At 49.2% G+C, this 25,441-nt stretch overlaps 1 long non-coding RNA gene across 1 annotated transcript; it reads left to right on the top strand.

The window, feature by feature from the left end:
• Positions 1-510: 510 nt before the first annotated feature.
• Positions 511-6,168, top strand: LOC111560902. Its single transcript, XR_006599807.1, has 2 exons — positions 511-3,031; positions 5,053-6,168. It is a non-coding gene; the product is annotated as an uncharacterized LOC111560902 (long non-coding RNA).
• The last annotated feature ends 19,273 nt before the right edge of the window (positions 6,169-25,441 follow it).

Raw genomic sequence — 25,441 nt, 5'->3', positions numbered from 1 at the left:
TCTCCAGATCCCATGTTACAGGTGAGGAAATATGCTGGAGGAATTTAGTCCTCTTGCCGTTTGAGGAACTCAGCAGCAGAGCAGGACATCGCGGTCTTTAGGTTGAATTTGGTCAGCTAGGCGGAGCAGCTCAGACAAACCCTGGGGGCAGGAGGGTCTGTGCATGTGTGTGTGCATGTAGACACATAGGAAACCAACTGTTGCTTTGAGTACCATTGAAACTATCATGTATTTGGTATTTCCAGGATTAAAAACTCCCCTGCCACACGCTATGGCCCACAACCATGTTTGGGTCATGGTCAAAAGAACGAAAAGAAAGAACTAAGTCAAGGGGTGCCTGGGTGGCTCAGTCGGTTAAGCGTCAGACTTCGGCTCGGGTCATGATATCACAGTTTGTGGGTTCGAGCCCTGCATCGGGCTCTGTGCTGATGGCTCAGAGCCTGGAGCCTGCTTCGGATTCTGTGTCTCCCTCTGTCTCTGCTCCTCCCCTACTCATGCTCTCTCTCTCTCTCCTTCATAAATAAATAAATAAATAAATAAATAAATAAATAAATAAAAGGAAGAAAGTTCCAGAACTAAGTCTGGGGGATGGAGAAGGACATGGAAGCTTTGAGGTTGTAACTGGTGCTTTTCAACAGAATCATAAAATCCAGCTTATGTGCTAGAGTCAAATCTAGGTACTTAGAACTTCTGTCATTTTCCATCATACTCCCCTCTTCCTTGTCCACACTGAGAAATGCCCTCAGTCACCCCTCCTAGCTTTTCAGGTCCATCTTCAAGGTACAGTGTAAATATTGTCTCATTATTACTCTTTCTTTGCAACCCAGATAGATAGGCTCTCGGAGACCAAGATGCTCTGTATTCCTAGAAATGTAAAGACAGATGATAAATTCAGAAGGGATGTTTGATGGTCTAAAAATGATCTTATATCAGACTTTCAGATATGCCTTGGCAGCATCAGGACAGGAGGGAGACTTGCCTGGCAATTTAATATATTTACTGGGTAAATAGTAAGCACTTGCAGTCTCTGTGACTTAATCAGAATGAAGTTCATTACAATAAGTAGCTGTGCCCTTTGGTCCTATTCGTACTGAGCAGGCTTCCAATTTCATTCACATCTCCAAAGGAAATTGTAGGCTACAAGCTGGCCAAGGAGTGCCAGGGAGGACACTTAGCAAGGATATTCCCCAGAGCAGATAAAGGGGACAGGAGGTGGTGGGCTGATTAGAGCAGAGAGAACAAGATGCCCTTCTTATCAATTCCAATCTGTGAAAGTAATTTTACTTTCTTATTTTTAACTTGAGGTTTGCATCAGTGTCTCTCTCTCCCTTTCTGGGTTTTGAAAACATATTATCGGGTCATCTAAACCTTTTATGCAACATTTCAGACTTGTATGTGCATGAGCTGGTGAAGATTTATTATATTTGACACCATAACTAAAGATTTTAAGGCATTCTTTTAAGCACAACTTGACTGAAACCCCTGAGGCTAGATCCCTATCTCTTGCCAGATATTAACTTGGCTTCACTGGTGGGAGCTCAGGGTAAGGTTACAACTGTTTCTGGAGACATTATTTGTGCCTCCGAACGTTTAACTCCATCAGTGTATTACTTTCATATATGAAGAAATCTGAGATTTTCAGATCAGAATTCTCCCCCACTCCATCCACCCCCATCTCTGTCCTCAATTTATTTCTATTTCTTTTGGAGAAGTCAAGTGCCCCCCTCCTCGTTTCGAATTAAAATAGGCAAAGAGAAAAGCGTGAGATTCGATGAGTCCATGAATACAAGTACCAACCCCTATCCTTTGGGATCCTTTGGTATTTGTTCAAGGTACAAGCAATCTGGGCATCTCTGGGTAGGAATACGGATAAATGATGTCATTCAACAGAATTAGGACCAGACGGGAAACCGTAGCCAAATCCTGCAGGGGGTAGCACTGAATCCTGGCATTAGGTACGGAAGGCCCTGACTGCTCTGGGAGGGTGAACAAGTGTAACTGTGAAGGCAACACAGTCTCCGGGATGAGGCTGAGAGGGGAATACTTTTGAGCTGTGAAGTGGGGGAGGGTCGGGGATGTAACTCCAAATATTGGGCCGTGACAGCCGCCAGGCCTGAGGGCCGTGACTCTCACAATGGACTTGGTCACAAAGGGCCTATGTCATCTTGAGGCTGTATAATCGGTAAATGCAAGCTGCACGTTGAGCACGTTTTCTCCTGGATCTCATCCTTGGCGACGGATCCAGACCTCAGCCTCCAGGATCTGTTTGAGAAATAAACAAATGGGAGACAAACAACCAAAACAGCAACACGGTAGAGCTGGCGCGGGCGACGAAGCTCCGCCTTTGGAAGACTCGGCCAATCAGAAGCCTGTTGCTGGGGCCTGGTGTTTGGCCGCCTGACGTTCCCATGGAGACGGAGGAACGTTACACACTAAACACTGGGCGACGTTGACGTCTATGCATTATATCCATGGAGACGACTGAGTAAACGTCATCCCCGCACTTCCCCGCCCTCCCGCCGCGCCAGGGGCGGAGGGAGCGACGCAGACGTTGCGGTCACGTGCTGCAGGCTCGGAACGAGGTCTGGTGGGCGGGGCCTGTTGCCATGGCTGCAGCTGGGCGGCTGTTGTTGTTTGGCGCTGGAATTAGAAAGTGCTGAGACTGCAGTGGAGCCAGAACCGATTCTGGAACAGCGTCTCCCGCCCCCGGGCCAGAGAGGGTTCCCCAGCCCCTGGAAAGCCAGGACACCCCCAAGGCTGTCCCAGCACGCCTCAGCCCCGGGTCCTGAGCCAAGATCTCTGTGCTGCCTGTGACTCCAGACTGAGGGCCAAACCTAGACCACTCCCTCCACGCTCAGTTGGCGGTAATTGTCAGGGTGACCTCCCAGACCGCAGTCTCCTCCAGCCCACAGAACAACCACTGGCCGAACTGCCTGACCCAGGAGACAGGAGCAAAACCCAGCATAGAAAACTTGCCCACTGCTTGCAGTCGACTCCAGAATCAAGGGAATCAGAAGTTTGGATGTCGTTTGTACTTTAATTTTTTTTTTTAACGTTTATTTATTTTTGAGACAGAGAGAGACAGAGCATGAACGGGGGAGGGGCAGGGAGAGAGGGAGGCACAGAGGATGCCGTTTGTACTTTAAAAGCAGCACATTATCGTGCCTTGGCGCTTTATTGAAGACTTGAGGGAGGCGATCTAATAACCCCGTTCAAGGAACAATCCTCCCAAAGGGAGGGAAAATTTAGAAATCCAGGAGGACTGGATACTGAAAAGTGGGAAGGCCTGAAGAACCCAGGCCAATAGGAAGTGAAGCTTTGATTTCTGTACTGCTTAGTTTTGTGTTGGGTATACAAGCTAGCGGAGTGTGACAAATCTCAGGGTGCCAGCCTCCTTTCTCCTCACACGAGTCTCTCGAAAGTTATAGGAAGGGTGCAGAACAACTGTAAACAAAAGGAGATTCAGTATCAGGAGTGAGGGGTTAAGATGACTGTGTGAAGGCAACTGCTCTATAACATTGGAATGATAAGGCACAGCTGAAGGGTCTGAGACTTTGAATTTTATCCAGCCTAGCTGCATTTACATTGTGTCTCATTTTTTGAGGGAAAGCAGAGGGGCTGTTATGTTCTTGAATTAAAAATAAGCCATGGCAGGGGCGCCTGGGTGGCTCAGTAGGTTAAGCGCCCAACTCGATTTCGGCTGAGGTCGTGATCAGGTCATGAGATGGAGTCCTGTGTCCGGCTCTGCTCTGATCTGAGCAAGAGCCTGCTTGGGATTCTCCCACTCCCTGCCCCTCCCCTGCTCTCTCTCTCTTAACAAACAAACATTAAAAAAGATAAGCCATTGGGTGCCTCCAATGGCTGGCTCATTCGGAAGACCATGCAACTCTTGATCTCGGGGTCGTGAGTTTCAGCCCCACATTGAGTGCAGAGATTACTAAAAAATAAAACAGTAAGGCACATAGCAAAGTCACAAACATAAAGTGCAGGGCTTTAAAAAAAAATAAGTCATTGGGATGAGCACATGGTGTGTGTTTCCAATGGCAGAAGCATAAAGAAGGATTTCATTAAAATGAATGGCATCTGGGCTTGATCTGGGATCCCTCCAATCCTCCGCCGGAGCATACCCAATCCCATTTTCCTCTGACAAATCAGCACCTCCGAGTTCCCTCCCTATTACTCCTTGCTAGCCCTGCCTGGGCTCCCATTCAGATATTTTACCACCTGCCCACAGAGCATATCCGTTCTCTTTCAATATTCCTTTTCTCCATCCTCTGACCTACCTATTACTCACTTCCCTGACACCCTTCTCTAAACAGTTCTCCCTTAATTCCCTTCCCACTCTGTTGCCACTCCCCAAGTGTCTACCCAATTGATCAGCACTCCCCAAACCCTTGTCCCATCCACCCGTCTCCACCATAATGTTTTTCCTGTCTAGTCCTTACTAAGCAGGGATGGCAGCCTTTTGTAAATGTAGACCAAACGCAGGAAGAAGGGCACAGTGAGCAGAATAAAGTCATCATCGGCACCTCAAAAAAAAGTCCCCAGACCGTAGTTGAGATTCGTGCCACGTATCCAAGCATTAGGCAGATTTTGCTTATTACGGGACCATGGGCTAGGGAGCGACCTACTAGTTCTGACATTTTCAGGAGAGTCATGATAATTTCAACTTGTTTCTGACAACTGATACTCAAGCTAAAGCCCCTGGGAGTTTCAGTTGCCCTTTCCCCACTCTCAGTACTGCACCTAAAGCATAAGGCAAATGGAAAAGAGGGAAACCTCAAGTTCAAGTAAATGGGAAGTCCTGTCTTGAGGGTAGATTAGATTGAATCAGTTTGGGCCTGGTGATGAAGTGGCTTGTGTTTTGTTTCAGATGGGAAAGGAAAGCATTGCTATGATTTACCCCAAGGCACATAAATGACCGATCTTACCACCTAGAAAAAAAGTGGTTGCTAATGTCCCTACTTGAAACTCAGAGTTAAGTTAGAATGAGACCGTCTTGTTTACTGCGAGATCCTCTCTCTCTCTTTCTCTGTCTGTCTCTCTCTCTAGGTCTTTCTTCTAATTCTTCTGGCCAATCAAGGTCCCAGCAAGCCGCTGACAGAGAGGGTGAGAGAAGGGAAAAAGGCAAGATTTATCTAGGCCTTTGATGTACCAGGAGCGTCTAGAGTGTTCTCATCTACGGTATCTCATTTTATCCTGTCTACCTCCCTGTGAACTAGAGCTTTTTATGCCCATTTTGACACCTGAAGAAACCAAGGCTCCAGCAATTAAGTAACTTGCCCGAGGATGGAGTACAGAGCCAGGCTTCCAATCCAGGGGTCAGTTTTCAGAGCTTTTGCCCTTCCTGCATCCTGGGACGAAGTGGAATACAACAGAAAACCTCTACTGGGATCACATGGCAAGTTTACTTCTCTCCGGGGAGACTCTAGCCCTTTTTCCCCAACCTACGAAAAAGAAAAGGCCGAGGGGAGACTGAAGATCTTTTGTGAGATCTGCTAGAACTTCATGAAAAGGTGCTGACACCACAAAGCAAGAACTTGGATCCCGTCCCTGCCTCCTGGGATTAACCTATATTTCCTCATTGGCCTGAGATCCAAGAGACAAAGAGAGACATGCCCCAGAGCACAGGCAGCAGAAAAGTTCGGGCGAGTTCTGGGAGACTCTGACCTGCCCCAGGCTAGGGAGGGCACTACCTGGAGAGTTCTGCCAGATTCTTCTGAAGCTGTCACTTGGGCCTGGCCCCTCCTCCTTCCCCTCTCTCCTCCCCCACGTCTGACCCTGCAGAGAGGCACGTCCAGCACGAATTCCTCCAAACCTCAGATGCCTTTAGGATTTTAATGTGTCTAAAGAGTTCCCTTCCTTGACAAGCGGCAGCATTAGTCAAGTTGAGTGGGTGGGAAGGGCATTTCCCGTCAATCCAGGGCCCCGGAGGAAGGGGAGACCCTCCTCCCTCCCAGCCTTGGCAAGCAGCTCCTGCAGAGATCCACGTGGGTGGCAGTTGAGTCCAGAGGAGCCAAAGGGTTGCTTGCTGGGCAGGAATGCCCACAGGCCGCACCTTCCTCAGCCCTCCTAGCACCTCATCCTGTCTGGACCCGTGGAGGGGGTGGCGGTGCCAGGGAGTGGGTTCTCCTGTGTCTGACTCCAACAACCGGTTTATTGTGATGATTCTATTTGTGTTCTCTGTGTTCTGTTTGACTTGGCAGCTCAGAGGGGAAAGGGCAGCAGGTTCACTCCGGTTTGCACTGGGTGGTTCCTGCAGACACACCCAGGTATTAAAGCCAGCGGCTTGCACTGGGGATGCCTTTACCTGGGGGCCCTCGGTGTGCAAAAGCAAGGTGTGGGAAGTATTTCCTCTTTATGGGCCAGCCAGGTGTGGCTGGCATTTTACCTATGCCTGTATTACTAACGTCATTCAGATTCAGGTCAAAGGGCAGGCTTACCAGACTCCCATCATCCTGGGATCCAGGACCAGGGGATGGTTGATTATGTCCATTTGGGCTGGATAACCCTGGATACCTAGTACCCATGGGCCCCATAACTCCTGGGTCTAAGACAAAAATCCAAAGCCTGACAATTGGGTTCTACTTTGAAATCTAGACTCTCCTAAACCATCCAAACTAAGGACTCTTCTCAGACAAGGTGGTAACATTCAAGGAGACCAGACTTCAAGGTCAAATACTTAGTCTAGAACTCTGGATTTGCCCACTTATTTACCTGAGCCTTTATCTAGTCCTGAAATCCCTAGCACGCGGGAAATAGCAGCCAACACTGAGGCTACAAGGCGCCAGGCGTTGTTCTCGGCGTTTTTATGAAAACTCGTTTAGGCTTCAAAACAACCTAAAGAGGTGAGTAGGTGAGTACTGTTATCATCATCTTCTTTTACAGACGAGGCACAGAGGCACAGAGAGGGGAAGGAAATTGCCAGAGGTCACCGGCTAATAGGCAACAGTGCCTTGATTCCACAGCAGGTAGTCCGGCTCTGGAACCCATGTGCTTAACCGCTATGTGGTAGAGACGTTCCCAGAGGGCCCACACTGTGTCAGGGGTTAGAGATGTCATGGAGAGCAGACACAGACGCAGCCCCAGTCCCTACCCTGTCAGCTTGACACTTAGGAGGCTCCCAAGTCAACTTGAAAGGGCCTTTCTATCAAGCCTAGAAACTACCCTCGCCCTTCATCCTTTATTCGAGGAAAGACAGGCATTTCCTCGGTGAAGGTGACAGCCATGGTCATCCAGCCAGGTCAGTAAAAGGAAGTGCGCCTTCAGAAGTGCACTGGCTTCCACGGGATCCTTACCTGCCCCGGGCACAAGAGCAAAACCTTGCACAACTACACTCAGGTTCTGTCAGGAAAGAGCGTTCAACTAGGTAGGCAGGCGTGTGCCTCTCTCCGCTCCTTTGCACACTGAGGGGTGGCAGAGCCAGGTGAGGGGACTGAGTCACGTCCAGCAGGCAAGGCCACAGAGCCCTCCCCTGAAGAAAGTGGCCCTGACCTAGACAGCCAGGTGATGAAACCATTTCCTCTACCAGAGAGGCCCGACCACATGGCTGCAGGGCCTGGCAAGGCCACAGGCTTTGTTCTCCAAGGCCACTCCCTACCGGATGTGATAATGTGCACTGTGGACTTGAGACACTTAACAATTATTTCTTCAATGGAGACGAGGTGTAGATAATTACCGTTGCCCACAGTTATTGAGCTCTTAGCGTGCTTTATGTGGCTGATATGGATTCATTTATTTAATCCTTAAAACAACTCTACGAAGTAGGTTCTGTAATTATCTCCACTTGCTGGATGAAAAATGGAGGCTCAGAGAAGTTAGCTTCTCCAAGTCTCGACGGGCGATGACTGAGATCCATACCCAGGAATGGCTGACTTCCAAGAGTGTGCTCTCTTAACTATCTAAAGCAAAGTGAGGACCCGTCCTCTGAATCAGTGGGGACATGGGGACAGGAAGAAGTCTTGAGACATTTCCATATTGGACTGGGGGGTTCAAGGCCCCCAAATCCAGTTTACTGGGGATCCTTGGGTCCTCCAGATGTGTGATCTGATGTTGGCCCCCAGATTCTGACTGGCCACTCTAGAGCAACATGGGCCAGAGGTGGTTCCAATAATTCCCTCAGGCTAACTAGATCCCATATAAAAGCCTAAAACTGGGCTGGAACCTTGCTGACCCTCCAAGCATAGAGCAGGATGGAGGCAGAGACTACCTAAGTACAAAACTGTGAGTGTCATATTTCTGGGTATTTGCGCAGACAGGGCTTGGGTTCTGTGCTATGACTGGAAGTGAGACTTGTCCATCTGGGCTTGGGATCTGTGCTGTGACTAGGATGGCATCATGCAAGGCCAAAGCCAAAACCCTCCAGGCACCTTTCTATTCCTGGCCCTTTTATAGCACCTCATTTCCCTCCACCTCCTCCCAATAACACGTAAACACACCTTGGTATTATTTAATAACACCGGCCCTGGAGCCAGACTCCTTGGGTTTTAATCCTAGCTCTGCCACTTACTTGCAAAGTATTTATCTTCCAAATTGTCTTAGCCTCCTGCACCTCAGTTTCCTTGTCTGAAAACGGGGATGACAATAGTCCCTTCCTTAACAGCGTTGTTAAGAGGTCAAAAAGATAATGCATGGGATGGGTATGGTAAATGCTCAATACATGTTAGGCATTGTTATTGTTGCAGTAGTTTCTTCCCTCTTTGCGTCCTTTTTTCTCTGGATATGAGAAAATCTTGTTGAAAACTGGCTGTAAGCTATCTCCAACTGGGTTACTGTTTGCATTCCTCCTCTCATATCCTCTGACTGTCAATCCTTATGTAGTCCTTCCTGAAGAGATTCAGAAGTGGGTGCTCCTAGAATGGGGAAGAAATCCCATTAGATTAGGTCAGGGATCTTTGGGTAATTCCTTAAAGCCAATTTTCTTGACGATTTTAATGGGTCCACTTGGGAAGGCGGCCAAAGCTATTAATTTGTAACAGCTGCTGAGAAATCACTGTCAACACCTCAGTATAGATCCTCTCTGTGGGGCAGAGGAGTTAGGTCGAAAGTCATGAAAGCTAAAATAATTAATGAGCAACAGCAATGTAGAGGATCGCTAAATCCTATTTGTGAGCTAAAATGCTAAAGATTTAATTAATTTGATTCAATCGCAAATTAAAGGGCAAAACAAATAGCCCTTTAATAAAAACACCCCCCTCCTTGGCTGAGTCCCCCCGGAGACTCTCACCTCCTCTTCTTAGACTATCATCTCAGTCTGATGACAAACCATGTCTTAATAGATTTAACTTCTGTTTGACTTCTAACCTAAGAGCAGTACAAACCCACGTGCCTGCTAAATATAAGCTGATGATGACACGGGCCTAGGATAGAAAGTGAGCGACCCAGTGGGTGAGTTAATGCCACAAAGGAGAGTCAGGGTGAGGGGGTACCTTATCTCACATCTGAACAAAGGAGTATATTTCCTGTGAAGTCTGATGAGAAAATGAAAAAAAAAAAAAAAAAAAAAAAGGTGTGGTTTGACTCCATCACACAAAGTTACAGCAGGTCTTGCCCTGGCGTAGAACTTTAAAGACCTGAGCAGCACATTTGTGGTTTGGTGGCTTTATCCGATTCTGGGGCTGATGCCTGCTGCTTTTAGTTCATGGCTGTAGAGTTTCCAGTCCCCTTTGGGGCTCTTACGTTATGGTTTCAGGTTGGCCACATATCTGTCTCCACTATTCAGATGGAACAGCCCCAAGGTCCCCCCCGCCCCACAAAGAGACCGAGTTTACAACAGGGGCCTCCCACGTGCCCGAACCTGCTTTATCTGCCTCATTTCACTCATGACGCCCCCTTCCCAGGTTAGGAAACTGAGGCTTCATACAAGTTAAATAATCGATCCAGGATCATACAAGTAGAAAGGTGTCAAGCCTGGATTCACACCTGAGACCATAGGATGTGACTGCCCAGATTGCATGCTTACCCACCAAATTATACGGCATCGCCGTATCCTTTCCCCATCTACACCATGGCTTGTGCTGTGCGTTGCCCTTTTCTTCTGCACACCTACGGAGGGTGTCCTGGCCATTCGGCAATTTTTCATCCCTCAAAGACCTTCTTTAATGTTCTGCTGTCCCACCCACTCCAGCCCAAGGAAGTCTCTCCACCCTCTGAACTTTTTTCTGAACTCCACCCTCTGAACTTCTGGCTCTGAAACACACATGATCCTGCGTGATTATTCAAGTGTCGTATTGCACAGGCTCTGTCTCCCAACTAAATTACAAGCCTCCAAAAGTCGGGATCACTGCAGTCCCCCCAGCACTCAGCCTAAGATCTGTGGACACAGTAGACACTCACTAGGTGTCTGAACAAAATGAAAGAAAACTCAAGATAAATATTCCAAATGGTGCCTCTGCACAGAGATCATTTTCGGCAAGTGAGAGTCATTTTGAGCCCAGCTGCTTCCATCTATCAATCTTTTCGGAGTGCCTGGCCAATACATAGGTGACGAATAAATATTCGAGAATGAAACTCCAGCTCCCTCACCTGTGGCGTGACTTGGGCAAATTATCGAAAATCCTCCAAATCTCCGTTTCCTTCTGGGAAATGGGGGACATTCTGGGAGCGTTTATGTGAGATCAGTGCCATGTGAGGCATGCCCACTCACTCACAGCCCTTGGCACACTACAGCTCCTGTGATCACATTACCACCATTACTGTTTTCTAAACCTTCCACGGGAAATGGTTCCAGCCACTCAAAGGTAAAGGACTTTGGTCACTAGTCTACCAAGGGTGCCGTGGAAAATTGCTGCAGGCGATGATCAAAACAATCCCAAGCAACCACACGATCCACAGTCTCCTGGCATATTGCTGTTTACCAGGTCTCGGGGGTTACATTTTGTTTTTGCTTGTGGCCAAATCGGAACCCCCACGGTGTCTTCCTATGGAACTCGGCGTACCTTTACTGTGACGGGGGAGGGGGGTGCTTTTCCTTTCTTTATTGAGAAAAGGAAACAGGAAATCGAATGTAAAACCCTCCGACGGTTAGTGTCACACCGAAAGTTGTGAATTTAACCACACCCCCGCCAGGAAATGAAAGTACAGTTCTCACAGTGATGTTCCCTCTCCTTTCGAGGCCCACACGGTGTTTTTCAGATTTTAGTTAGATAGTGTAGATCAAAGGGCTGAACTTGGGCACGGGTTGTCACTGGGTATTTGTTGATTTGCGCATAGATTAGCACACAGATTTGAAATTGCACAAGTGGAGAAGGGACTTTCACTGGCTCTGTGACAATATGGCTCCTAGCAGACGTCACAACCTGAGGGGTCCACAGACTAGATTCCGACCCACAGACATATTTTTCTGTTCCAGCCCACAGTCTGGATTTACAGCCTCCCTAGGAGGAAGACGGTGATAGGGGGTGACAGCTGCCCCCTTTAGGTCTAGGGCACTCGTTTCTGGTTTGGTGAATCAGCCACTGCACTGATTTGCCTTCCCTGCCCTGCCTGCCCTGGGGGGCGTTTGAAATTCCAGGCTTCTGTCCAATGTCTAAAAGACAGTCACAAAGCTGCCACTCCCACGGAGACAGGTGTAGGTTTCTGACACCTGAACTTCTCCAGTATATGCAAGCCTTTCCTTCTCACCTGCTCCTCCCTGCACAGGCCTCCTGATCACTAGTCCCTGCTACTCCCAATATAGACAGTTGTTCATAATCTGCCCTAGCCTGGGCAAGTTTGCCATTTCTTCGCTTCGGTAAGTGTGGATGGGAGGGATACCTACTAGGAAATTCTGGAGGAGCAAGTGAGTTGAGGAGCTATGGCCCCATCAGATCTTCCTCTGAACTGCACAGTTTCCTTAGTTGATGGCATAGACCTCTTGTTTTGCCACCCAACACTCATTCTTGCTTCTACCCGCCACCCCAGGGATCACCCCTCCCCGCTCTCAATCCCCGTGTTCTCTGTGGAGTTGACCCTCTCCCTCAGAGCTGGATCCTAGAGCTCCTAGATGAAGCCTTGCCTGACAGAGGATCGCCCCTCAGACTTTCCGGTTCCATGAGTGGCTCACTAGAAACTAGCCCCTAAACCTTTCCATGTATGTATTCTTTGTATTCAAACCACCGTAGGTTCAGGCTACACATTCTTTTCACAATTGTCTGTCTTTACGACCGTCACTCCATGTCACTCCCCTGATAAGAACTTCAAGCCCTCAGAACTGCTGGGAAAACACTTTTGGACGTGGGTGACTTTTAGAGGTGTCGGCCCATTGAGGTGTTGGGTTGCCCCCAAGGTCTCCGGCAAACAGGAATTGCCCCCACATCTGAGGGGGTAGCGAATAGACAACAGGTGGCCGTTAGCCTTTAGGATACTGTCGTGCTTTTAACCTCTTGGCCACTGACTGAGAGATGTCCAGGCGTTACATGCTCCTTGAGGGCGAAGGACTATGCCTTAGTCTCAGTTTTATTTCCAGAGCCTAGTCGGTGTGCCTGGTATAGAATAAGTGCTCAATAATCATATATTGAGTACATAAAGGGATCACTTGCGGAATACTCTGGGTCAGGGCATCAAGAAATAAGACTTACTCTGAGTCTTCTGTGGAGTTGCTGCTAAGCCCTGAGAAACATGACTGACCCGGATCCATAAGCATTTATTAATGATGAGGTCATGCTGACGTTCGTACAGGATTTCCACATAGTTTCATTCTTATGCATTGAGGTATAACGCACACCTCGTATGCCATCATCAGACAGTGTGAAGAGGGCACACGCTGGTACAGAAGAGTGGTTACAAGTCTGGGAGCCGGAGTCAGGCTGCCTAGGTCTAAATCTTGTCTCTTCCATTTACTAGCAGTGTGGTCTTGGGCACGTACCTAATCTCTCTGTGGCCTCATTTCCCCATCTGTAAAATTTGGGTAGTAAGGATACCCATCATGGGGGCTCCTGGGTGGCTCAGTCGGTTAAGCGGCCGACTGCAGCTCAGGTCATGATCTCACGGCTTGTGAGTTCAAGCCCCGCGTCGGGCTCTTTGCTGACAGCACAGAGCCTGGAGCCTGCTTCAGATTCTGTGTCTCCCTCTCTCTCTGCATCTTTCCCACTCATGCTGTCTCCCTCACCTCTCTCTCAAGAATAAACAAACATTTTTTAAAAAGATTCTATTTTTAAGTAATCTCTACACCCAACATGGGGCTCAAACTTACAACCCTGAGATTGAGAATCGTATGCTCTATGGACTGAGCCAGCCAGGCGCCCCCCTCCCGTTATGTGACTTTTCATATTTTTTTCAGTTGTTTAAAAATGTTTGTTTAAGTAATCTCTACATCCAACGTGGGGCTCGAACTCACAACCCTGAGATCCAGAGTCTCACGCGCTCCCAACTAAGCCAGCCAGGCACCCCTCATGTGACTTTTAAAAAGAAACCAAAATAAATTCCAAGTATGAGATCTTCTCCAATTTCTCACTCATCATGCCCCATAAACCTGAATGCACGGCTGATTTTGAAATATCTTCTATACTGAGCACAGAATATCTTGTTGTAACTTGTTCTGATCCCTGGAAGGTGTTCTAATTCATCATCAGTTTCTTGGCAGGGAAAACACATGCCTTTCCCAGTGATGGTAATAGTACCTACTACAGATAATCTCCTTACTACCCACCCACGGTGTAAACTGAGTCCCCTCTCCTCCTCGTCATCAACTGCAAAATCTTCTCCCCCTTCCCCTCCATGGCCCAGTGTCATCTCAATTAGAGGGAGCGCCTTTAACTCCTGCAGCTGTCCTAAAATTGTGGAACTGCCAACAGATGGCCTTTCCTTTCTGTTCCCCCAGGCTCCCATTCAGGCAGGCTCTCTGCCGCCCCTCTCTGTCACAGCAGGGTGAGTGTCTGTCAGGATTGAGGAGCCTAAAAAAGGCACTGTTTAAAATTCTGCTTTCCCAGAAAATGCCAGTTATGTTGTCACCTCCCCCACAGCCAGTTTATTCCTGGGTTAATAGCATTATCATTCTAATATCACGGGACAATTCTGAGAACAGGGACAAAGGACTCAGGACAACGCATGTGCACACACACACACACACACACACACACAGAGTCGTCTTTGGAAGATCAGTAGGTAGCTTCCAACACGGAATTAAATGAAAATGTTTGGGGCAGCGATGATGCCTTGAGAGCACAGAAAAAGTAGACTCTAATAAAGCCCAATAAATGAAAATGTGAGTATTAAGACGGATGAATTAAGCGGCGATGAACAGTATTTCCTGTATGAAAGGTGTTTCAGGGATTTAATGAAAGAGCCGCCCTCACTGCATTTGAAATCTGATTTATAGTATGAGGCCCCTTCTACTGCTGTCTCCGTTTCTTCAGAAATATCTAAGTGCCCGCTACCAGCAGAACTGCTGAGCGAAATGCCCTGACCCGAGCTGGCCTGGCCTAATCCGGCCAAGTGTGAGGTGCTCAGCGTGCTGGCTTCTGTCCTGTGCCCGAGGCCAGCCTCTCCAGAGCGCGGCCTGGTAGAAGGAGCAGCTGGCCCGGTGGGCTGGAGCTGTAGATCCTGAGGGTCGTGCCAGAATCACCGCTGCCTCGGCGGTTCGTGGTGTGACCACAGGGCGCGCGTGGGTGGAGGCGGGACACTGAGGTCCAAATGCAAGTCGCGCCCCTCTCCCACCACAGATGCGCCACCCCGAGCCACAGGCCTATTTGCAAGACGCAGCACTGAGGCCAGACGGGCCCTCTGCCTTCGGCTTCAGAGCTAGACGCCTACGGGCCCACTGGTGCCGTCCGTGGTCGGATTTCCCAGGACCAGATTTCCTTGGGGCCAGATTTCCCAGATTTCCCTCTCCTCTTCAACGTCGTTGACATGTCCTACCAACCCTGTCCCTATCCCCACACCTCATGACGTTTGGGGAACTCGTAGTTTGGAAATGTGGCTTCTGCTCGGATTCAGTCATTCATTCAGCAGACACTTGTTGCAGGCTGAGCAGTGGGCCGGGTCGGGAGCTGTCCAGTCCTCGTCTCCTAGAAGCCCACGGTCCCGGCAGGACAGACTGCAAGGCACTTAAGCACTCTGGCCGAGGGAAGCAAAGATGTCAGAGGAGAGCCTGGTGTCTAATCCAGGCGTGGAGGGGTTAACACAACTTCCTGGAGAAGGTGATGCTTGATTTGAGGCCTGAAAGAACCTGGGGGGGGGGGGGGAGAAAAGGACTGGAAATGCATTCCAGGTAGATGGAACAGTCCATGCAAACCCATGGAAGACAAGAGAGTTTAGCCCATGTAGGGGATTGCTAGCAGCCGAAGAAGGTTTAAGGTGTCAGGGGGTGGGATGAAGGGGGTGAGAGGAGACCCCCTTCAGGGAGGGTGGAAAGGGTTGTTATCTGACCTAAGCCAGAGAGATACGCAGGCCCCAGCTCATGGAAAGCGTATGTGGTTTCTCTGGAGAGAAAAACGAAGAGCCTTTGAAGAGATCTACACAGTGAGGTGAGCAGATTTGGGTTTTAGAAAGGCCACTGTGACCGTGGGGGGTTGGGGCAGGTAGGAGAGGTTGGGGAGCAGTGAGGACACCATCAAGGAGCCAGAGGAGTGAGTTTCTGCCCCCAGCCGGGAGCAGAGAGGAGGGGCTTAAGTCAATTATGGACACACAGTGATTAATTTACACCTTCCCCTTTCTTAGCTTCATTTCCCCATCAGGCCTCCACCAGCCCCACTCTGATTCTGGTCGGGTTCCCTTTCCTGCTTCCTAAGCCACTCCCTTCACTGGAAAGCTCTAAGGTGCAGGTCCCATGTAGCAGGCTGGTCTACGTGAAAAGTTCCTGAGCTGCTTCTCCTCAAAACCCCTTAGAAGTGCTTTGGCCATGGGGCGCCTGGGTGGCGCAGTCGGTTAAGCATCCGACTTCAGCCAGGTCACGATCTCGCGGTCCGTGAGTTCGAGCCCCGCGTCGGGCTCTGGGCTGATGGCTCAGAGCCTGGAGTCTGTTTCCGATTCTGTGTCTCCCTCTCTCTCTGCCCCTCGCCCGTTCATGCTCTGTCTCTCTCTGTGTCAAAAATAAATAAAAACATGGAAAAAAAAATTAAAAAAAAAAAAAAAAAAAGAAGTGCTTTGGCCAGTGCAAGAGAAGGGTCTTCAACACCTTTCAAAAGCAGCTGAGAAACAGTGCCATGGTCAAGTTGCTAGCAACGGGAGCCCCACCTGCTCTGGTAACTGCCGGTGACGGGAAAGCCCAAATGAGAACCATGGTCTCACATTCTGTCAGGCTCCAAGAGCCGAGCTGCCAAATGAATCTTCACGCCCTTGGGTAATGCCTTACGAGCTCCATCATGTCAGCCAGAATATACCCTGGAGATTATATATGGGAAACACGTAGCTCACCAAGAACAGAACATCTCCTTTCCCTGGCTTGTATCGGGGGACGGGATAAACACCTGTGTGATAAGGTCATCGAGCTCTGTTAGGCTTATCCTGGGTGAATAATTTATATCTTGGGCAACTTGGCTCTTTCAAATTCGTAGACTAATAAGCTATATTATTTTACGATTTTGTTGTCTATTCCTTATCAAAATTGACATATCTAAAAATATGTTTTAAGTTTACTTATCCATTCTGAGAGGGGGTGGGGCAGAGAGAGAGAGAGAGAGAGAGAGAGAGAGAGAATCTCAAGCAGGCTCCACACTGTCAGTGAGGAGCCCAACACGGGGCTCCATCCCACAGCCGAGAGATCGTGACTTAAGCCAAAATCGAGAGCCAGACACTTAACCGACGGAGCCACCCAGATGGCCCTAAAAATATTTATTAAGGTTCAAAACTGGGAAGTACAAGGATAAATTAGATGTCACACGTCGCTAACATTTGCAAGCACCTGTCTTTACACAGTGGCCGCAATACTAGCACAAGAAGGGTTTTTGGATCTATACGGAAATTTTTCCAGGTAAAATCCGCCCCCAAAGATGTGGGAAATACCATATCTTGCCATCAACCCATCCGCACATGCACGCTTTCACATTTGTGCGTCCTGCTGCCACCGCTAATTCCTGCCATTCAGAGGCAGAGCTGTTTGTGTATAATTTATGAAACTCTTGGGCTCCTTCCAAATGAAAAAGAGTTACTGAAATAGAAGTTCGTCTTATCACCATGCCAACCGCGGGCCCATAACATCATCTCACAAACGTGCTCCGTCCTAAAGCCCCAAGCGCACGCACTCACGTTCCTCCATCAGAGCTTTCCATTTCCTTCAGAAACAAACCTCCTCATACACAGTCCCCCAGCTCCCGGTTGTATCTGCAGGCCTCCTCCCCGCAGTGAACTGGCAGGAGAGCGCACACACATACACACACACACACACACACACACGCACACACTCTGCCAGCACACACCTCCCTCCTCATTCCCCAAGAGCCCCGGGGGTGTGTGTGTGAATGTCTGAACTGATGACATATTGTGACAGAAGGAGCAAGAGTGAGGCACAGCCACAAAGCAATGCAGGTCACAGCAATAGGCTTTATATAACCCAGAGCCAGGGAGAGACCCAAAATAGCAGCCTCCCTGCTGCTCGGTTAGTCTCCTCCATCAACCGGGGACAAAATTAGAGCGGGCACTGACGCGCACCTGCGTCTGCAGTGGGACTCCAGGGAGACAGTGAGAAGCCAGCTCGACTCTCTGCCATCGGCCACGCACACTGCCAGATCCTTCAGGCCCCATCTGTCACCAGACAGAGGGGGGTGTGTGCGTGTGTGCGCGCGCGTGTGTGTGGTGTGTGTACTCGGGCCGTACGTGCGCGCCACGTGGAGCCCTGCTCTGAGAACATTTCAGAGGAATGGCCAGGAGCTGGTGCAAGGTGGAGTCAGTTTCCACCCCCTCTTGTCCTTCGCAGTTCCTCTCCACTTCCTTCCACACCACCTCTCTCTGGCCTATGTGGGGTCAAGGTTGGCTGAGGTCAAGGATAGCCGCCCTCCCCCGCCCTTTAGCACCCCATTCTGCAAAACAAACAAACAACAACAAAAAACGAAACCCCACCGTGTCTATTGAAGTTCACCCAAACGCACACAATCCGGAGGTCAAAAGCTGGGCCAAGAAGTCGAGACAAGGGGACGAGGCTGGATGAATTTGGCTGACTATTCTGAAGGCCTCCTCAAGGCCTTGGCCTCATGTGGAAGCCATAATCCCTGCTCACAGGTGTGACGGGCAGAAACGCTGGCCAGCTGAGGCAGCTGGCTGATTTGGTTTCTCTTTCTGCTTGAGGAAAGGCAGGGCGAAAGATTTTGTCGTTCCCCCCCCCCCCCAGAATGTATACTTATAGGTTTCTCATTTTGATCGCTGAGGACCACATATAAATTCCAAGGGGGGCAATGCAGACGACCCTTGGAACCAGAGACCGGAGAAATTACAAGAATAGTACGGAAGAATAATACAGAATCAAACCGGGTTGTCTTTTTTTTTTTTTTTTTTTTTTGAAGAAAGTCATCATCTTACCCTATTGCCTCTGAAATTCTGCTAAGCATATGCACATCCACTCCTGGGGAGTAGGGGTGTTTCTGACCTTTGAGCTGTCTTTTAAGTAAATACTTTGGAGAGAGGTAACATATTAAACCACTTCACAATGAGGTATCAGAGATGTGTCAGATTCTTTTCCTTTTAAGGTAACCTGAATATATCCTGGAGCTCTCAGGTGGCCCAGGATCTGCACAGTATCATCTCCCAAAACAAAACCACTTGTACGCGGGAGAAATAATCTAAACTGCTTTAAAACCAGCTTTAGGGGACCCTGGGTGGCTCAGTCGGTTAAGTGGCCAACTTGGGCTCGGGTCATGATCTCACGGTTTCGTGGGTTCGAGCCCCGCATCAGGCTCTGCGCGGACAGTGCTGCCTGCTTGGGATTCTTGTTCTCTGCCCCGCCCCCGCCCCCACGCTTTTTCTCTCTCTCTCAAAGTAAATCGATAAACGTAAAAAAACAACTGGTTTTAAAAATTGATTCCCATTTTTATTTAAATATTGAGAAGAGAAAAAAAAGATCTGATCGGTAAACCTAGCCGCGTTTATTTTTTCTTTATTTTTTTTATTTTTTTTAACGTTTTATTTTTATTTTTGAGACAGAGAGAGATAGAGCATGAATGGGGAAGGGGCAGAGAGAGAGGGAGACACAGAATCGGAAGCAGGCTCCAGGCTCCGAGCTGTCAGCCCAGAGCCCGACGCGGGGCTCGAACTCACGGACCGCGAGATCGTGACCTGGCTGAAGTCAGACGCTTAACCGACTGCGCCATCCAGGCGCCCCTCTTGATTTTTTTTTTAAAGTATTTTCTAATGTTTATTTTTGAGAGAGAGAGAGGGAGAAAGCGAGCATGAGTGGGGGGAGGGGCAGAGAGAGCCGGAGACACAGAGTCAGAAGCAGGCTCCAGGCTCCAGGCTCTGAACCCGATGCGGGGCTCAAACTCACAAGCCTTGAGATCATGACCTGAGCTGAAGCCAGCCACTTAACTGACTGAGCCACCCAGGAGCCCCAAACCTAGCCACGCTTCTGGACCTTCCCACTCTTCTCCTCTCTAGACCTTGTAGCTGCTCTGAGTCTCCTAAAACTTCCAGACACCCAGCCCTCATGGATTTTTCTCTCCCTCTTCCAACTTCTTCTCAGTTAGCTCTTCATTTTTGTGTAGGCTGCCTAGCATCTCTGGCTTCCTCTAGTTCTCTCCAATATGCTCACTGGTTGTCTTTTCCATACACACACACACACACACACACACACACACACACACAAAGGAGCATCCAGAAGCTGACTCAGTAAGCAAGACTCTGGTCCCCCTTAGAAGCCTGGGCATGAGGGTTCAGGAAGAGTGTGGATATGCATCTTGTTAGAACAACAGGACTATGAGGCACTGATGGGTGAGGTCAGGGATCCCTGGAGAGAGACCTCCAGGGAAAGGACTTGTTTTTCTGACATTTTTTTTGTCTCTAGCCCACCATGTCTGGTTTCAGGAATTGAGGCCAAGAACTCATTGAAAGAGCACGGTGTTCATGACTTAATACTCTATTTTTTCTCCACATTGGCCCCCACGCCCCTGCAGTCTATGGCCCTGCTAGACAATTCGATTGCCACCGAGCAGATTTCTTCATGCCCTTCTAACTTTATGTGTGGTCTTCTGTCTCCGTAATGTTCTTGCCACTCTTCTCTCTCCCCTCCCCAACAGCCTCCCTCCCTTGGAGACCTGGAGTGCTAGAAGCACTTAAATTCATTCTTCAGTACTCAGCATAAAGGTTGTGTGCCCTGGCACTTTCCTCTTCCTTCCCCCTCCCCCACTCTTGGTATGCAGAATTCTAAGATAGCCCCCAAGTTTCCTGCCCTCTGGTGTACCTGCCTTGGATACCCTTGAGTGTGGTTTGGGTAGGGTCTGTGAATGTGATGTGATATCAGCCCCTTGATTTTGGCAGAAGGGATTTTGCAGATGTAAGTAAGGTCCCCAATCAGTTGATTTGGGGGTAATCAAAAGGGGGGTTATCTTGGGTGGCTCTGACCTAATCAGGCGAGCCCTTCAAAAGACGGGTTGGGACCCTCCCTGAAATCAGAGAGATTCTCCTGCTGGCCTTGAAGAAGTAAGCTGCCATATTGCGAGAGGGCCTATGGAACGGGTCACGTGACAAAGGCTTGAGGCAGCCTGTGGTTGCTGAGGGTATCCCCACCGACAGCTAGAAAGAAAAGAGGGGCTTTAATCATACAGGCACAAGGAACGAAATTCTTCCCACAACCACGTGAGCTTGGAAGAGGACCCAAGCTCCAGAAAGTCAGGCAGCCCAAGAAACACCTTGACTACAGTCTGATGAGAGGATCCAGCTAAGCAGTGCTTGGACTCTTAACACACAGAAACTGTGAGGTAATACATGTTTGCTGGGTTTTTTTTGTTTTTTTTCTTTGTTTGTTTGTTTTTTAATTTTTTATTTATTTTTGACAGAGAGAGAGAGACAGAGCATGAGCAGGGGAGGAGCAGAGAGAGAGGGAGACACAGAATCCGAAACAGGCTCCAGGCTCCGAGCTGTCAGCACAGAGCCCGACGCGGGGCTCGAACTCACGAACTGTGAGATCATGACCTGAGCCGAAGTCGGATGCTCAGCCGACTGAGCCACCCAGGCACCCCCACATGTTTGCTGTTTAAGCCACTAAGTTTGTGGTAATGTGTTATGTGACAAATGAGGAGAAAGCTAGTACCAGACCCCTTCTGAGAATGAATTAATCACCCTCTGGGCTCCACTCTTGTGTTTTTTTTTTTTAATGTTTATTAATTTTTGAGGGAGAGAGAGAGAGAGAGAGCACGCATGAGTGGAGGAGGAGCCGAGAGAGAGAGAGAGGGAGACACAGAATCCGAAGCAGGCTCCAGGCTCTCAGCTGTCAGCACAGAGCCCAACGCGGGGCTTGAACTCGCGTACCACGAGATCATGACCTGAGCCAAAGTCGGCTCAGCCAACTTAACCGACCAAGCCACCCAGGCACCCCTGGACTCCACTCTTGCCACTGTTATAAGCCACCCTCGTCACATGGCATCATAATTAGCCCTGCACAACTGTCACCCCTGTCACCTCTGCAGACCGCGTCTCAGTCCTCTTTGGGCCTGACACCCGGGATCTGGAGGCTGGCAGGGAGCAGTGGTAGGAAACAATACATGCTTGTTAAACTCGCGTCATGCAAAGCCAATCACTTTGATCTCCACTCACCGGATATTTTAAGCAGAGGCAATCTTTTTGACCTCCTGTGTAAGCCTGGCTCAATTCTCCATGACATTTTGTGAGTATATAAAGATTCAATTATTAATGTGATGCATCTCATAATAGCCCCTAAAACAAGCTATTGTTTCAGATCTTCCTACTCGCGTTAGGCTATCATGTTTCTCTTGGATGTTCTGGGAATATCAGATCCCCTGTAACCACATCTTTAAAATCACATATCATAATGCTAATCCTTAGTGGGCTGTGAGCAGCTGGCAAGCTTACACTTAAATACTCCGGTCTCAACTCTTAGCCAAATTTTGTCTCTCCCAGGGGCCTCTAGGACATCCCCCAAAGCACACCAGAGCACCTCTGCTGAATTGTTGGCCAACAGCCTCTGTATCTCCTGTGAATGGTATCAGTTTCATTGTTGCAAAGACACTTACACGAGCCGGTCCATGTGTCCTGACTTTGGTTTAGAAAATGCAGTCGTGGAAGCCACGTATGGCCATAGAGGCAGGCGACAGGTCTCTGAGGTTGATTTGCCTAATTCCTACCCTGCCCTCATGTACGCATGTGAACACATACACGGACACAGACGTACATGCATACCCCGCCCCTTCGTACAGGCATACGAAATACCTGTAACAGGGGACACAGTTTCATATTTCTCTCTATGTAAAAAGATCCGTGGAACGAAAGCTCCTGACTGGGACTCTGGATACCCCCAAGGCACAAGTTTCCTTTGCCACCATTTTGCAACCCTGGCCAGAATTTCCTTTGGCCTTAGAAAAAAAGAAGGAGGAATTTCTCACGGATCAGGGAATCCAAACCGAGGACCCTGGGGCAAGGACAGGAGAGAGAGTGAGGGTGGCAAGGCAGGCCTCTCTCTATGCCTTTGCTTCAGACATTCCTGATGTTTACTGGGTATAGACAACCTTACTCTGAGTGGTTCCCTTGCGTGCAAAGGGGGCATGATAATCACTTAGCTCACGGGATTGTTTTAAGGATTACATGAAACAGAAACAATGCATGTAAGATGCACAGCCCAAAGCCCGATAGCTAAGTGCCCTTTAGCTATTATCATCATTTGGCCCGTAATCAGGCTCCAAGGGGGTCTTTCAGGGTCTCAGACATGGGGTGGCAATTGACCTGCCTCCAGAGTTGCTGGCTGTTCCTCAGATCTTAGGGTCTCTGGAAGGTAAGCAGGTCTTGACAGACACCTCATTACAGCCTGTTCCCCCGTCACCTCACCCCCATCCGGGAGTGGCAAGGAAGGCATTTGGCAAGAAACCCAGGAGCGAGACAATACGCAGCATGATGAAACAGGAAGTCTGGTTTCATCAGAAGCCACTCATGGAGAACACCTAACTCAGGCCGCTGATTGGGCGCTGAGCCATCACTCAGCTCAAGCTTCAACAAGAAGCTTTGTCTCAGTGCCCAAAAATTAAAGAACGTGGCCCTTCAGGTCACCAGGAAAACAGATCTGGTTGGAGACTAAGGGCTCAGCTGAGACAGCACAGGCTTTGACCTGGGTTCAATTTTTTTTTTTTTATTAGCATTTATTTATTTTTGGAGAGACAGAGAGAGACAGAGCATGAGCAGGGGAGGTGCAGAGAGAGGGAGACACAGAATCGGAAGCAGGCTCCAGGCTCTGAGCTGTCAGCACAGAGCCCGACGCGGGGCTCGAACCCACGAGCCGTGAGATCATGACCCGAGCCGAAGTCGGTCGCTTAACCGACTGAGCCACCCAGGCGCCCCTGGGTTCAAATCTTAAGTCACCCCTTTATTATATGACCTTGGGCACATTATACAACCTCTCTGAGCCTCAGCTTCCTTATCTTTGAAAGGGGAAGGTTAATTGAGATAACACGCAAAGAGCCTAGCAGGAGGCCTGGCCCACTCCATAAACGTGCTCGCCCTCCCACGTCCCCTCCCAGGTGTCTGGGACACCCCTCCACCCCTTCCTTGCTCCTGGCTGAAGACAGTTGACCACTTCTTGCTACCTGGGATGGCGTCGGTTCTTTATTATTTGCTATGGCTACACATCTGGCCTTATCACCAGTTATTGACTTCAAGACCCGGCTGCTCTCTGCTCCACCTGGCTCCTTCCTGCCAGGTGGCTTCTCCTGACGCAGTTGGACAATGATGCAGGGTTGGGCCAGGTCGCATGGTGACACCAGGACTGAGGCGAACAAGTTTCTGCTTGATATTCCGAACTCAGGGGAAGGAATGACTTTACAAATGTACATGTATGCTTGTGCGTGTAATGCACACCCCCTTGGTAAGCACAAGGTGCCCAGACACCATCCTCCTTCTAAATGCCCTGCCTGGTCTTCCCTCTGCCATGTTCGTGCTTTCTGTGATTCTCTTCAGGATTCTCCGTGGCTTCCTCTTCCCCGGGCACTCCTAAGTGTTGCAGTTCCCGGGGCTCCACCCCCGGCCATCTTCTCCTCGTCCTCCATATGCTCCCAGGGGGCTCGTGCCCAGGGCCATCACCCCCAACAATTCGTACTTGATCGCCTAATCCATCTGTCCCATTCCCACTCCTTTTCTGACCACAGATTTGCACGTGCGGCTGCCTCTGGAACATCCCCACCCGTGGTTCCACAGCCCTTCAGGCTCAATCCCCTCAACACTCACCTAATTCTCCTAGATTTTGCGCCCCAGTAAATGGCACTCCATGCAAAGCCAGAAGCCTAAGCAAACCTCCAATTACAGTCCCCAACCTCTGTCAATTCAATGTCTTGACTGGATCCTCTGCTTTCCACCTCCATCCTGCAGGCTGTTGTCCTTGGTCTCCCCGCTTCCCCTCCAATACTCCAACCACTGCCGGAACAGGCTCTGCCTCCCCGCTTCATTCTCTATAATCGTTCTTAGAGAGACCTTTCTAAAATGCAGATCTCCTCTTAAAATCCCTCAAGCTCTCTTTGTCAGTCAGGGCCCCGCCAGGGAACTGAAATCACACCAGCTATTTTTTTTAATGTTTATTTATTTTTCACACACACACACACACACACACACACACAGAAAGAGAGGCAGAGCCAGAGGGAGACAGGGAATCCCAAGCAAGCGCGCGCTGGCAGCTCGGAGCCCGACGCAGGACTCGAACCTGACCTGATCTGAAATCAAGAGTCAGACATTTAACTGACTGAGCCACCCAGCTGCCCCCACAGGGACCATTCTAACAGAGCTCAGTTAAGATTTCAGATTAATTTTTCAGATCAATTGTTGATGAAGTCTAAAGTTATCAAGGAGGACACTGAAAACACAGAAAGATCTGAAGTATCACGGGAGCGACCACCCCCCCCCCCCAGGGCTGACAGAACAAAGGGGAGAGGTTGGGATAACTTATGCTATTACTGTTAATGCTATTAATGCTATTAATGTTGAGAAACAAACGGGTTTGACATGCAAACCCTCCCTGTGTCTCCCATTTATCTCCCTGGCCTCCCCTCGGGACACAGCACTGCCTTCCCCATCTTCTGGTCAAGTCTCCAGTCATTCTGCTCTCAGACTTCCAGACTTTTCTACCTGTGCTGTGACCACCTGACATGGAATGCTACTCTCCAGTCTTTTCTGGTAATTCATCCCTCAAGAGAGGCTCAAGGAGGCTTCGTATCACTTTGAGAGCCTTTCCTGACCACGTCCCCTGCTTCAGGGAGGTCCAGCCGCCCCCTTTCTTCTTTTTTTCTATTTTTTTTTAATCTTTATTTATTTTGAGAGAGAGACAGAGTGTGAGCAGGGGAGGAACTGAGGGGAGGGAGACACAGAATCAGAAACAGGCTCCAGGCCC

Source organism: Felis catus, chromosome B3 (genome assembly GCF_018350175.1).
Source record: "Felis catus isolate Fca126 chromosome B3, F.catus_Fca126_mat1.0, whole genome shotgun sequence".
Lineage (NCBI taxonomy): Eukaryota > Metazoa > Chordata > Mammalia > Carnivora > Felidae > Felis > Felis catus.
The sequence above is the reverse complement of the archived record's forward strand: the minus strand, read 5'-3'. Positions and strand labels throughout refer to the sequence as shown.